Below are 12,668 nucleotides of genomic sequence, written 5' to 3'. Positions count from 1 at the left end.
TCAATCTTCAGAGGGATAAAACGAACCAAAATCAAGCAAATCGTAGCTATTATATGCACTGCTTACGATGGCACATAATGCATTGTACATTCTATGCACTTCAATGGGAACCCAAATTGTTTTTGCTCCATTTACTTGATTTAAGGCCTGGCTGCATGCACACATACCTATCTGCGTGACGGCTCCGATGAACTGCACGCTAGAGTGGACGCCATGATCGAGTTGTCCGGCTGCCAGTGTCAAGGCCGTGCTTGCCTTTAGAGCTTAACATACACCTTTCAATATAGCTCATCTTTCTTGGTGTTGCCCTCTCTATAAGCACATTATAGTACTATTTCCTGTAAATACGAGAAGTAATAACATCAGGTTTCATCACATCACAGTCCAAAGGAAAACAATAATGCAAGTATGCATACAACAGATGTAGCTGCTCTCGCCTTTGGTTGACAGCATCCAAAATATGTACAGTTCAACAGTGAATCAACCATGAATAGAAAAGAACATTCAGTTACACATTCATCTATTCACATGACAAACAGTACAGTAAAATATGGTGACCATTTAAGAAACACGACACTCACTTTTTACTTTTTAGTCAAATTATACTTGGAAGAAGCTGAGATCAACTCTTCCTAGAAGGGAAATATCACATTCTTAAAAAAATAAATATAAATTAAAAGAAAACACTTTTCTGAAATGAAAAGTAGAACCAAGATCTAAAATATGTATAGTTCAACAGTGACTAATTAAATCTAAAACTCAGAACCATGCAGCGTTATAACCTCAAAATGCATACCTAATTTGTGGTAATCTAATTGCTGATTAAGACATAGAAGCTTAAATAGATCATATCAGAGAAGAGAGAGAGAGAGAGAGAGAGAGAGAGAGAGATGGTACCTTGCCTCTTACTGCACATTAACGCCTAGCTGAATTCATGTTAATTACGCAGCAAGAGAGAGAGCGAGGCATCCTCTTGCAGACCAACCCGGCGGGCAGCAACTTCCGATCGTAAAATATCTTGTCAACAATATTATTACGTAACAGAAACGCACACAACAATCATGTTAATAGAGCACCAACAGAATCTCCTATATCATTCGAAGATTAAAAGGGATGAGCATAAAGTACATATGAAACCAGTTGTATTCTTCGTGTTCTTCCTGGACCATGTTTTATATCAGCAAATTGCTTGATTGCTCAAGAAAGTACTTATATTAGCAGTGGTCAATCATCGTTGCCCCAAATCAGAATTCTATTAAAAAAACATAGAAGACAAAATGCCTTCCTGAACCATGTTTTATCAATAGACAAACTTCCGGTGGTAACCAAATGGTAGCAAATTTTCATAATTCAAATAGTTGCTATGCCTAAATGAACAAAGTTCAACACTATTACAAGCTTGTCGGGAAGAGTGCAAGGCAAATCGATGCAAAACTATATGTACAAAGAAGGTGGCAACAAAACAAATTAACCCCAAATGCTTACTTAGCAAGGAAATAAGTTACAAAGCTAACAAAACATGCATCCTTCAAAGTTCACTTACATTTAGTCTGGTGCATGATCCACAAAATGCAGTGGTGACAGATAGAATTGGGGAAAGCTTCAGAACAAACCAAAGAAAACAAAAGGAAATATCCGCTCAATGGCTCAGATTTATGGAAGATGGCTATAAACACTGGAGCATAAATAAGCAACACCTTTAGATATACAAGTAAAAAAGGGTCTAGGGTTCATTGCATAGTGGGCTCAGATTCGCCTTTTCTCGATCATATAACCTACCCCCATCATCTCTTATCACCAGATCAATCTGTTTATACAATGGAGCTGCCCTGGTTATCACTCAACAAGAATGACCATCCAAGGACAGATCAATAGGTATCACAGGATCAAAAAGGATTCTAGAGACAACAGGGAGGATCCAACTTGATACCCATAGGTGCCATGATTGCTCAAAGGCACACTCATTCCAGCCACAGTTAATCATCATCGCCCTAGCACGAACGCCACCGCCACAGACAAAGCGAAATGGCGAGAATGCCCCCGGCGGGGCAGGCTATTTACGAGCGGTGGCACGAAACGGGAGTAACTATTCATTCCAGCAGTAACTTTTTTTTATCCGACGGACGAGGTCGTTACAGGGGTCGCTCCGACGGCCCAGATCCGATCAAGCCACCCGATCCGACGGCCAGGAATCCCAAATCGCTGTGGTGCGGCCTGAGGAGCTTCTATTCTTATTTCTAGATGGATGTATGGATCAATGTAGCCATGGCCATGTCCCATACAGTAGCCGAAGCAGAGGAGCAGGAGGAAGATGGAGCTCACCGAGGGAGGTTGTAGCCGAGGCAGTACTCAGTGCACGCCGGGGTTGCGCGTGAACGCCGTCCAACCGGCAAGGAACCGCGTCGGAGTTGCGCCTTGCACCGTCCCGCCGACAAGCACAAACGCACCAAAAAACCTGTATAAGAAAGGCATGATTATTTATCAGAAACAATTATTTAATTAGTACTATTTAGCAGAATGACTAATAGGTAAGACATACAGGTGCAAAGATCTCATGCTCTCATGGTTGAGCCTCTCTTTTTTGAGAAAAGACACCCCCGAGTCAATTAGATCACCTAGCGGTAGCCCAAGAGCGAGCTTGTCCTTCACTGGGCAAGAATGGAGTATTACCTAACCGACATTGCTTACCCCATATTCATTTATAAAGTATATTTAATCTGTATGCTCTGTACACATTTATTCGATGCGGTTACTCTGTACTAAACATATCTGATCCAACAGCCGAAACAGCCGTAGATTAGGAGTTGGCCTATTGGAAAATGCAGCTGATTCATAAGTAGATCTTTAAGCACCCGTAGGATGGTATATTAGCAATAGTTCTAAGCATTTTTTAGATAGCAAGCTCGATGAAATTAAGGATTTTAGGTTACTTTTCAATTATAATGCCCATGAAAGGTTTAAAGAGCACAGTAAGCATTTAGAGCTATAACAGATATTATATTTCATCAGGCCAAAAAACAGCGAAAACTTTATAATCATGTTTAGCTATTTTTTTCCTGTCTACAGATTTAGAGACTGGAAATTTATTATGTATGTTGTATATTGGATATGCAGGATAGAAAAATGAAGGAAAGCAGTAGCAATACAATAAAATATGGAGGTATAGTAGATCTATAAGACATCAATTATCTATTTACATAAATCTGGGTAAAATTATGTATTTGACCTATCAAAAAGGAAAAATGAATCATATATTCTTACTATTTTAAAACTAAACTTTGCATTGTGTGACTACTCGTCCTTGGACTCAATTCCAAGCACTTAGTGCCAATTTGAAGACCAAAACTAAATGAAACCATAAAATTTAGACTTTTGTGCTTGCTCTGTGACAATGTTAGTGTAGCTGTGCAAATATAAGAACCATTAAATTCCTCTTATGCATTTTCCTGGACAGAACAAATATACTCCCTCCATTCCTAAATATAAGTCTTTCTAGAGATTTCAAATGAACTACCACATATGGATGTATATAGACATATTTTAGAGTGTAGATTCACTCATTTTGCTTCGTATGTAGTCACTTGTCGAAATCTCTAGAAAGACCTATATTTAGGAACGGAGGGAGTATATAGTTAATTTAGTAGAAATAATAGGTTTGGTTTGTTTCTAGAAGCAGAGGTACCCAATAAACAGGAAGGATGAAATGAACAAAGATGTGATGCACCAAAAGCGGGAGAAAGCCACCAGCGCAAGTGGCCAACACCCGACGCTGCTGAAGATATCAATGACCACCGCCGGCCACACCCCCCTGCTCGGCACTGTGTTGTGGGCTGGCGGCAAGGGCCATGATGACGTCGGAGACCATGGTGGCATCTGGTCGTCAGCAACCATGGAGGCCCCCACCAGAGTTGTGGCCTACGGTGTTTCCATTTTGGGCCATCTCGATGGTGTGCTCCTCTATGCGGAGCAGCGACACAGATTACGCCCTGGCACATCACACGCTTGCCCTATCCACCCGGTGGTCCAACGCTTAGGCCACTGCACAGCATAGCCAGAGCAAGATATTGATTTGCATCCCTAAATAATACCAATAGAAAACATTACCATAAATACATATCCTCCATATTATCAATCAAAAGTACTTGAAACTAAAATTACAGAAGAACATTTATTTCCTAAGAGCATAACCTAACCACGTGCTAAATCAAAATGTCATTAATTTGAAAGTTTCATCATCAGCCAAACTCATCTCGAAGTTGTCATAAATCCATATCTTCGGTCTAAAATGGTCTACTTTCTTCATAATGCAATCAACCAAACAAGTATCTTTTAAGAATGAGCATAGATACGACATCAAAAGCTCTCTCACAAAACAAACATGGGAACGTGTCAAGAATTAGCAAGACTAAAACAACAAACATGAATTGTGTGTTGCTTGCGGATTTGTAAAGAAAATAACATCCGAATGAAAATTCAAAATTACTACATGGTATATCATGAATTGTTGAGGAAGAAAATAAAGATGCGGGCTACAAAATTCAGAAGATTTCTCTCTGAGCCTACAATACTCACTTTGTTGCAATTATGAAGGAATAACAGCAAACGAGAGCCAGGAACACGCTAATAGCTATCATTCCATGATAATATCAAATCCAGTCTTCCACATACCCTTTGTCCTAGACCAAAAGAAATGCACAAATGGTGAGCATTATAAGGAATTGTTCTTGGGTCAGTACAAAGCATACTAACCCCATTAAAATTCCGTGCATGGAGGCGAGATTTAAGTACGATAATTAACCAACTCAACTGCAATAATTTTTTCACCACAGCTGATTGTAAAATAATGTTTTCACATGGATAATCAGAAGTAACAGGAAAAACCAAGATATGTGGCCTACTCACATGCAACTTGTATGCGCCACCACTGTAGGCAAGTGGACGGAACAGAGAAGTTTTCCCCTCTGCAACATAAATAAGCCTACATAGGAACCTGGTGTGCATAACTACAAACTATAAGCGCGTAGCTAACGGCCCATTGCCAGCATCTACATCGTAAAGTGTTACATTAATCGATAATAAATAGGTCAGACAAAGCTAAATGTGCTATTATTTCCCAGTGAAAAACCATGATATTCGAAACCCAGTTTGTAATGTTAATAGTAATTAAAGAAATGTGAGGCAGTGCTTCAAAACTTTAAATTGCAAAAGCAATAAACCTGGGAAGCAAAGCCTCCAGGACATGAATAGGAGGATAGCTCACATCAAAAATAGAATATGACCTTTTATGCTAGTCAACCAGAAGGCCAGTTGAATATACGCAATTAATTGCTATCAAGAGAGCCAAAGCAACACATGGATTTCATATTTTTATTGGATGAAGCGCATAACGTATACTGGATGAAGCGCATAATGTATACTGTATAAACAAATTCAAAGTTCAGTTATGGTCAACCCTACCTTGATACAAGTAGGTCTAATATTGCAAACTGAAACCGCGATGTCTACAAAATAAGCTGCACACTGAGCACTGAAATATCATCTGCACCTCACAGACCTTGCAGGATGCTCTATCCAATCTGTTGTGAGTCCAGAATATGATCTTTTTTAAAGATTAAAATCATATTGGTAAAAGATGTACAAAACAACAGACAATCAAAACCTAGTGCTAGAAGTAAGGGTCCTCATAGTAAAAATATCATGTTGTGTAAATCTGGACCTTTCAGGATGCTCTATCCAAGTTGAGAGATATTTTAAAGCAGTAAATGGTGTTTGGAGTAGCACTTGACAATGGCATAGGCATGCTCATGTGTACAGAGTTCATGGTAATCAGAGAAAGTAGCAAAGCTCAGGTGCATATGGACCCATAATACCATATCGCAAATCAACCAGAGTGATAGACATCATTACTTTGGATAACCTATAGCCGAGTTACATTGGATACGGATGGTACTGTAGTGAAAATCTTAGTATCACACCATTTTTGACAAAAAAATAGTACGAGAGGCTACTACTGCGTTATTATATTATTTATAAGCAAAAATTTACATGAGTAATCCTAACCTCTTAGCTGCCCACAATCTGGATTGTCAACAGCCATACACAATCCCCTTTGATAACCTAAAGACACCATGCCCAATGAGAAGAAGACAAATAAGATTGGAATGCAAGTTACCGAATCATAGAAGAACACACGTTGTGAAGACCATACTTATTTTTTTTCTACATTTATGAAATGAATAATCTGATTTTGTTAGTTAGTTGTCAAGCATATCTTACCATCAATGTTGTGTGCATCTAGGCATGCTAGTTGTGCTATATTTCTGCCAGCTAATGGACTGTAACATCGACCAAAATTTTCAACATAACCTGTGTGTTCTCTGCTCACTACACTATCCTTCACCCCTTTCACTTTCAGAAATACCAGAGTAAGTGAGAATTGATATACAGTTGTTTTCCAATATTCGGTTCTTTCACAGCCATGTTTATAAGGCAACAAAAACAAAGATGTATTTTGTATGCCCACAGTTTTATCCAAGTTTTAGCCATGAGGTGAAGGTTCCTCCTGACAACCAGCTAAGGCCTTGTACAACTTACTACAACCGGATCAGAGAAGCACATGATCTTATTTTAAAGAAGAGATAGATTAGCTTATCTGAGATGACCCAGACGTGCAGCCAAGCAGTGGGTGCCTGACCAACTGTCAGGACCCCGACTCAATGCCACATCGATCTAGCATGTAACACCTCATATCACTTTGCGGCCTCACGCACGGTATTCCCACGGGTGTCGCATTACCTTTGCCCGGGAACGTTTGCGCCTTTTGGCACACGTATATGACAGTGTCGCTAGCATCCATATGATAAGGAGCCCGGGCTGACATGGCTAGTCGTAAACCCAAAGTGGCACAAACTTACAGGGACAGGCATCCATGACCCAACATCGAACGTGTCGGTCATCAGCGAGTGAATCCAGGCTGTAGCACGGGGCTAGCAGGACTCCGGTGAACCGGGCTGTAGCGGGCTAACAGGACTCCGGTATTCATCGCGTGACATTTCCCCGAAGGGACAGACACAGGAACGAAGAAGGACACATGCCGGCCAGCCTAAGTGTTCCGGAGCAGCAGCAAGCTACCATGGCTCAGTGGAAACACTAGGAGACATTTCCCGGTAAGAGAGGCTACTAAGGATAAACAACTAGATAGCCAGATCCCACACATACCAAGCATTTCAATAACATACACACAATATGCTCGATATGTGCAAATACAACATGGCATCACAACATGACTCTACGACACAAGTAAATATTCAATAGGCTCCGAGGAGCGAGATATTACAAACATGGGTCTCATGACCCAACAATCAGAGCATACAAGTCAAAGCACAAGCGGAAGCTATCATGTCTGAGTACAGACATCTATAAATGAAAAAGGCTGAGAAGCCTGACTATCTATCAGATCCTGCCGAGGGCACAAGATCGTAGCTGAGGTAACAAGCTAAACGTCGAAGTCCACGCGGAACTACTAGTGAGACCGAAGTCTCTCTGCAAAACATAAAATAGGCAAACGTGAGTACAAATGTACCCAGCAAGACTTACATCAGAACTAACTACATATGCATCATTATCAACAAAGGGGATGGTGGGGTTTAACTGCAGCAAGCCAGCTTTGACTCGGTGGCTATCCTAAACTACGACTGCAATGTAACTCTTTTGAGGTGGCGCACACGAGTCCACATATTCACCATATCAATACACCACTATGGATCCGCTCTCGTTCCCCTACGAGAACGCCATCCATAGCACTCACGCTTATCTTGCGTATTTTAGAGTATCCACTTTCACTTGTCTATGAACTGATATAAGCAACCCAGAAGTCCTTTACCGCGGACACGGCTATTCGAATAGATGATGATAACCCTGCAGGGGTGTACTTCTTCATACATGTTTCCACCACTTAGCGTCTGCACACGACATGTGCTCGGCAGACTTCAAGCGAAAGCCGACGTGGGTCTAGACCACGACCTACCTAAACACTCAGTCTCTAGTCCAGGTTTATCGCCTATTCGGGTTCCATCCATGAGGAGATCCGGCCGGAGTTTCGCTCACAGCCCCAAACGATGTGAACAGGGTTCCGTGACACCAAACGGGCGCCCGGTATACCCGGCCACGTGCCTACCGCATCACAGCCCACCCCTACGGTCAGCGCTGTCCACGGCCTCCAGCATACTACAAACACCAGAAACTACTTGCAACTCCTGGACAGAGGACGAGGGTGAATAAGAAGTCGAGCGGGGTCATATTTCAGGGCCCAATGTATGGTAGTAGCTGAATCATGGATCACAAACGCAGAACTCAGTTCCTGAGGACGGCTGCAATGAGACAACCCACCATGTACTCCTACATGGCCTCTCACCGCTACCTTTACCAAATCGTGTTCACACACTTAGCTCACACACAGTAGGACATGTTCACACGCCTCTGATTCATCCCCGATGAATCAGACCTGACTCAACTCTAAGCAGTAGCAGGCATGACAAACAAACATGAATGAGTAGGCACAACAGGGCTCAAACAACTCCTACTCATGCTAGTGGGTTTCATCTAATTACTGTGGAATGACAGGTCATGCAGAGGATAAAGGGGTTCAGCTACCGCAGCAAGTAACAGATGAATCGTTGTTGTCCTAATGCAGTAAAAGAGAGCAGGAGCGAGAGAGTAGGATTGTATCGGAATGAACAAGGGGGTTTTGCTTGCCTGGCACTTCTGAAGATAACATTGAGTCTTCATCAGTGTCAACGATCACATCATCGGTATCACGTCTATCGAGAGGGGACAAATACCGGCAACACAGAAGGAAACACAATCAATGCAATGCACAATATGATGCATGATCATGACATGGCAAAATGAATGTGTTTTGGGCTAATGCATCTAAAACCAGATTAAATGAAGTTGGTTTGAATACAAGATTCAAATTCAAACTCCATATGTGATTATTCAAATGCCATTCACTTCATTTGCCCTAAACAGTAGTGATAAGTTGTTCTAACATGCATGAAAATGGTACAGATGGATTCCTTGAATTTTTCTGATAATTTTTCATATATAAATTATTTAATTTGGAGTTACGGTTGAATTTCTATGAATTTTAGAAGTTTAGGGCATTTTCTGAAAATATTAAATCATTTAAGATTTATTTAAATTCCAGAAAGGAATTATTGCGTCAGCATGACGTTGGCATGACGTCAGCAGGTCAACAGGGGCTGGTCCGGGTCAAACCTGACCAGTGGGGCCCACTGGTCAGTGACTTAGGTGACTAACAGAGTTAATTAACTCTAACTAATCAGGTTAATAGCCACGGGGCCCACTGTCAGTGTCAGCAGGGGGTCAAACCCGGGTCAACTCGCCGGAGTTGACCTGAGGCTCGTCGCCGGCGAGGCCAGGGACGGCGGAGAGCATCGGGATTCGCCCTCCGATGACCAAAAGAGCGGCGGAGGGGCTCTACGGGATGCCCAGGCCCGCGCGCATCTAACAGGGCCAACGGGAGAAGCTAGGGTGGCCGGAGGCGACGGCAATCATGACGACGGCGGCGGCCGGAGTTCGGGTGGTGGCGGGTTTGGCGCTACGAGCGGTGGTTTGGCGCGCTGAGGGCACTAGGGAGAAGCTCTTGCTCCTACGCATCCAAAGGAACGGACGGGAGGCCGCGAGGTGGCCGGAGTTGAGCACGGCGTCGACCTCGGCGGCGGCCGGAGCTCGGGCGAGCTCGGGGTCGGGGTTAGGGAGCACGGCAGGAGGAGCTGGGGCGTGCTACGGACTCCTGAGATCGCGGTGAGCACGTCAGTGGGCTCGGATACGAGCTGGGGTGGCTGTGGCCACGGCCACGCCATGGCCGGCGGCGAGAAACTCTCGGCCGCGGTGGAGGAAGAGGCTAGGGGATGAGTGCGAGCTTGAGGGAAGGGGGAAGAGGAAGAGGGGCTCACAGTGGACTGGACGGAGGGGTCGGCGAGCTCGGGGAAGCTTCTGCGACGGCGAATTTACGGCGGCGATCTCCGGGCACCGGGGATGAAGACGACGATGCTCCGGTCGACTGGGGCCTCCTCTGGTCGCGTGCGTCGGTGTGCAGCTCCATGGGGTCGGGACGGAGCTCCTGAGCTCATCGGAAGGGCGAGGGGTGGCCGGTGGCTATGGATGCGACGGCGGCGCCCTCCGGTGGCTCTCGGTGGTGCTCCAAATCGAGAGAGGGAGAGAGCCAGAGCGAGCAGAGAAAGGGATAGCGGTCGGGGACGACTCCGTGGCGTCGCTAGAGGGCTCGGGGAGGAAGCAGGAGGTGGCCAGGGGAAGCAGGAGGTGGCGCGCGCGGCGGCGTCGTGGTGTCTGTCCTCCTGGCAGGGAGGAAGACGACAGGGGGGGTGGAGATGGGCTAGGCCGTGCTGCTGGGCCAGGTGGGCTACCAGGTGAGCGTCAGGTAGTCCTTCTCTCTTTTATTTCTGTTCTGTTTCTCTTTTCTATTTCTGCAATTTGTTTTCGATTTGATTTAAAATATCAAATCATTTTATAAAATCCTGGAAATAATTATGGGTGCTTTCTGAATTATTTCAGTGACCCTTAACAATTTCCAACATTTATTTGAACATTTAAATTATTTATAGTATTTAAATGCCCAAAGTCAAATACAATATGGTTTATTCAAAAAAATCCAAAAAGGTCTTGGAAAAATACCCATCATCTCTGGATATGGTTTTCACCCTTTTCCAGTAATCATGAACATTTTTGCAAACCAATTTGGGTTCTGTGAAAATATTTTGAAGTTGAACCTATTTGCAATGCTTTGGTGCTAGGGCTTGGTTATCCCCATTTCAAATTTCATAAAATTTAAACATGTTGCATAGATGCTAAAACAAAAACAAACAAGGGCTGATCTGGGGCTGTGACAGCTCACCCCCACTAAACAAAAATCTCGTCCCGAGATTCAAGCGTAGGGTAAGGTGAAGGGGAAACGCAGACTAGCACCATCTTCACGATCCAGGTTGCACTTCATAGGAACGTTGTTTCGATCACCATCTTTGTCTTGTCGTCTAGCTCTGAGAGATCCTGCCAACATGACATGGAGGGAAGAAGGAGACTCTAAAAGGGTCGATCTTCTCGAAGATCGAACAACTCAGGATTAACTCGCGGAATGAGACATAGCAACATCTCTCGAGCTGAGGGACGAAGCACACATCCATAAGAATGGAGTGAGGCAGATGACGAAGGTTCACTAGGTAGACAACAATTTCACGCTTAAGAAGGTGGTAAACGATTGCCCACGTAGCGAGGAGTTGAGTTGCCATGATACCACGACGAAACATCCTGGAGGAGGGTGATTCGTAGATCATTTCCTTAAGTGGCAAAAAGAATTACCTTTGATTCAGAGATCATTGAAACTCTTTAAACCAGCCTAAGGCAATTTTCGAGCGATCGTTTGGAGGGGGTCGGTGGAATGGCATACTCGGACTTGGATGATGTGGATTACCTTGTTGAAGACAACGTAATGGATGATTTTTGCTTATCACCGGAAATGGAAGAGACCCATGGTAGAATGGCACATTGGCGGTGCAAGCTGGGAACAAAATGCAAATGCTGGGAATGATTCTGGTAACTGGGGAAGAACCCAACAATAGAGAGTGAATCCACTGTTGAGAAGTTATAGCATAACCGAGGAAACTGAGAGCAAACCCAGTTAGTGCCGATGATAACATCTAGCGCTTGTGCGTGCTCTCAAGAACTTGAGCATTTCCACAATCACCAAGGTTTTATCAACAACCGCGTCAAGGGTGCTGACAACACAACATACTACCATGATGAATAGCGATGGACGATGCAGATGCGAAGGAGGATAACACTTTCTCAGATTTCACCTTAGCGAGCCAAGGAACAAAATCTGGACGATCGACCGAGAGACATTTAGCACTCCGCTTCTAATGTTCTCCTTGATGTGCTAGTGTATCCCATTCATAGATATGGTTTGATAACTAGAACATCAAGTAAAAGGTCGGACTTCGGGAGCAATAGAATCCATAAGGAACAGTTACGGAGGTAAATCCTACGAAATCCTTATGGGGAGGTGGCCAACTTCTTCAATCAAGATACTACAATAATAGGTCTTTCGGCTGGGTGTGTTGGCCATGACATCCACTTTACCAGTTTTCGAGGGACCAATATTATAGTTCTTAGGGAAATGTTCCAACCATCATATCTGCCTGAGATTCAGCTCTGGTTGGTGTTAGGATATTCCAGGCTCATCGAGTCTTAGGAAGAAAAATGAAAGTTTGCAACACAAATCGACGAGATGACGTTGCGAGATTCTCGGGGAATGAACTACGATAGTAAGCTCCAAAACATGAGCTGGTTCTGCTACAAACATGTGAACACGTTGTCCCAGACAAGCATGCCCACATGGTAGTCTTACAATAAAACACTACCGAGTTCTGGTTGGGAACCATCAGCGAGGATATCGAAGTTCTTTCATAAGTCCGGATTAGCTCTTATGAAGATACTCCTTCTCCTTGAACAAATCAGTCAGTGGCTTGGTGTGCTAGGATACACATATGGAATGAAGGTTGCAAGTCTCCAGACCACAGAATACTTTGCACGTGTGCATGACTGACTTGCGATGATTCCAGAGGAAG

General features: G+C 43.8%; 1 long non-coding RNA gene across 1 annotated transcript; it reads right to left on the bottom strand.

Annotated features, from left to right (window-relative positions):
* Positions 1-5,394: 5,394 nt before the first annotated feature.
* Positions 5,395-6,692, bottom strand: LOC119274389. The gene is made up of 2 exons (XR_005135137.1): positions 6,061-6,692; positions 5,395-5,576 (listed from the first exon to the last, which is right to left on the bottom strand). It is a non-coding gene; the product is annotated as an uncharacterized LOC119274389 (long non-coding RNA).
* Positions 6,693-12,668: the final 5,976 nt, after the last annotated feature.

Source organism: Triticum dicoccoides, chromosome 3B, assembly GCF_002162155.2.
Source record: "Triticum dicoccoides isolate Atlit2015 ecotype Zavitan chromosome 3B, WEW_v2.0, whole genome shotgun sequence".
NCBI classification, from domain to species: Eukaryota; Viridiplantae; Streptophyta; class Magnoliopsida; order Poales; family Poaceae; genus Triticum; species Triticum dicoccoides.
The sequence above is the reverse complement of the archived record's forward strand: the minus strand, read 5'-3'. Positions and strand labels throughout refer to the sequence as shown.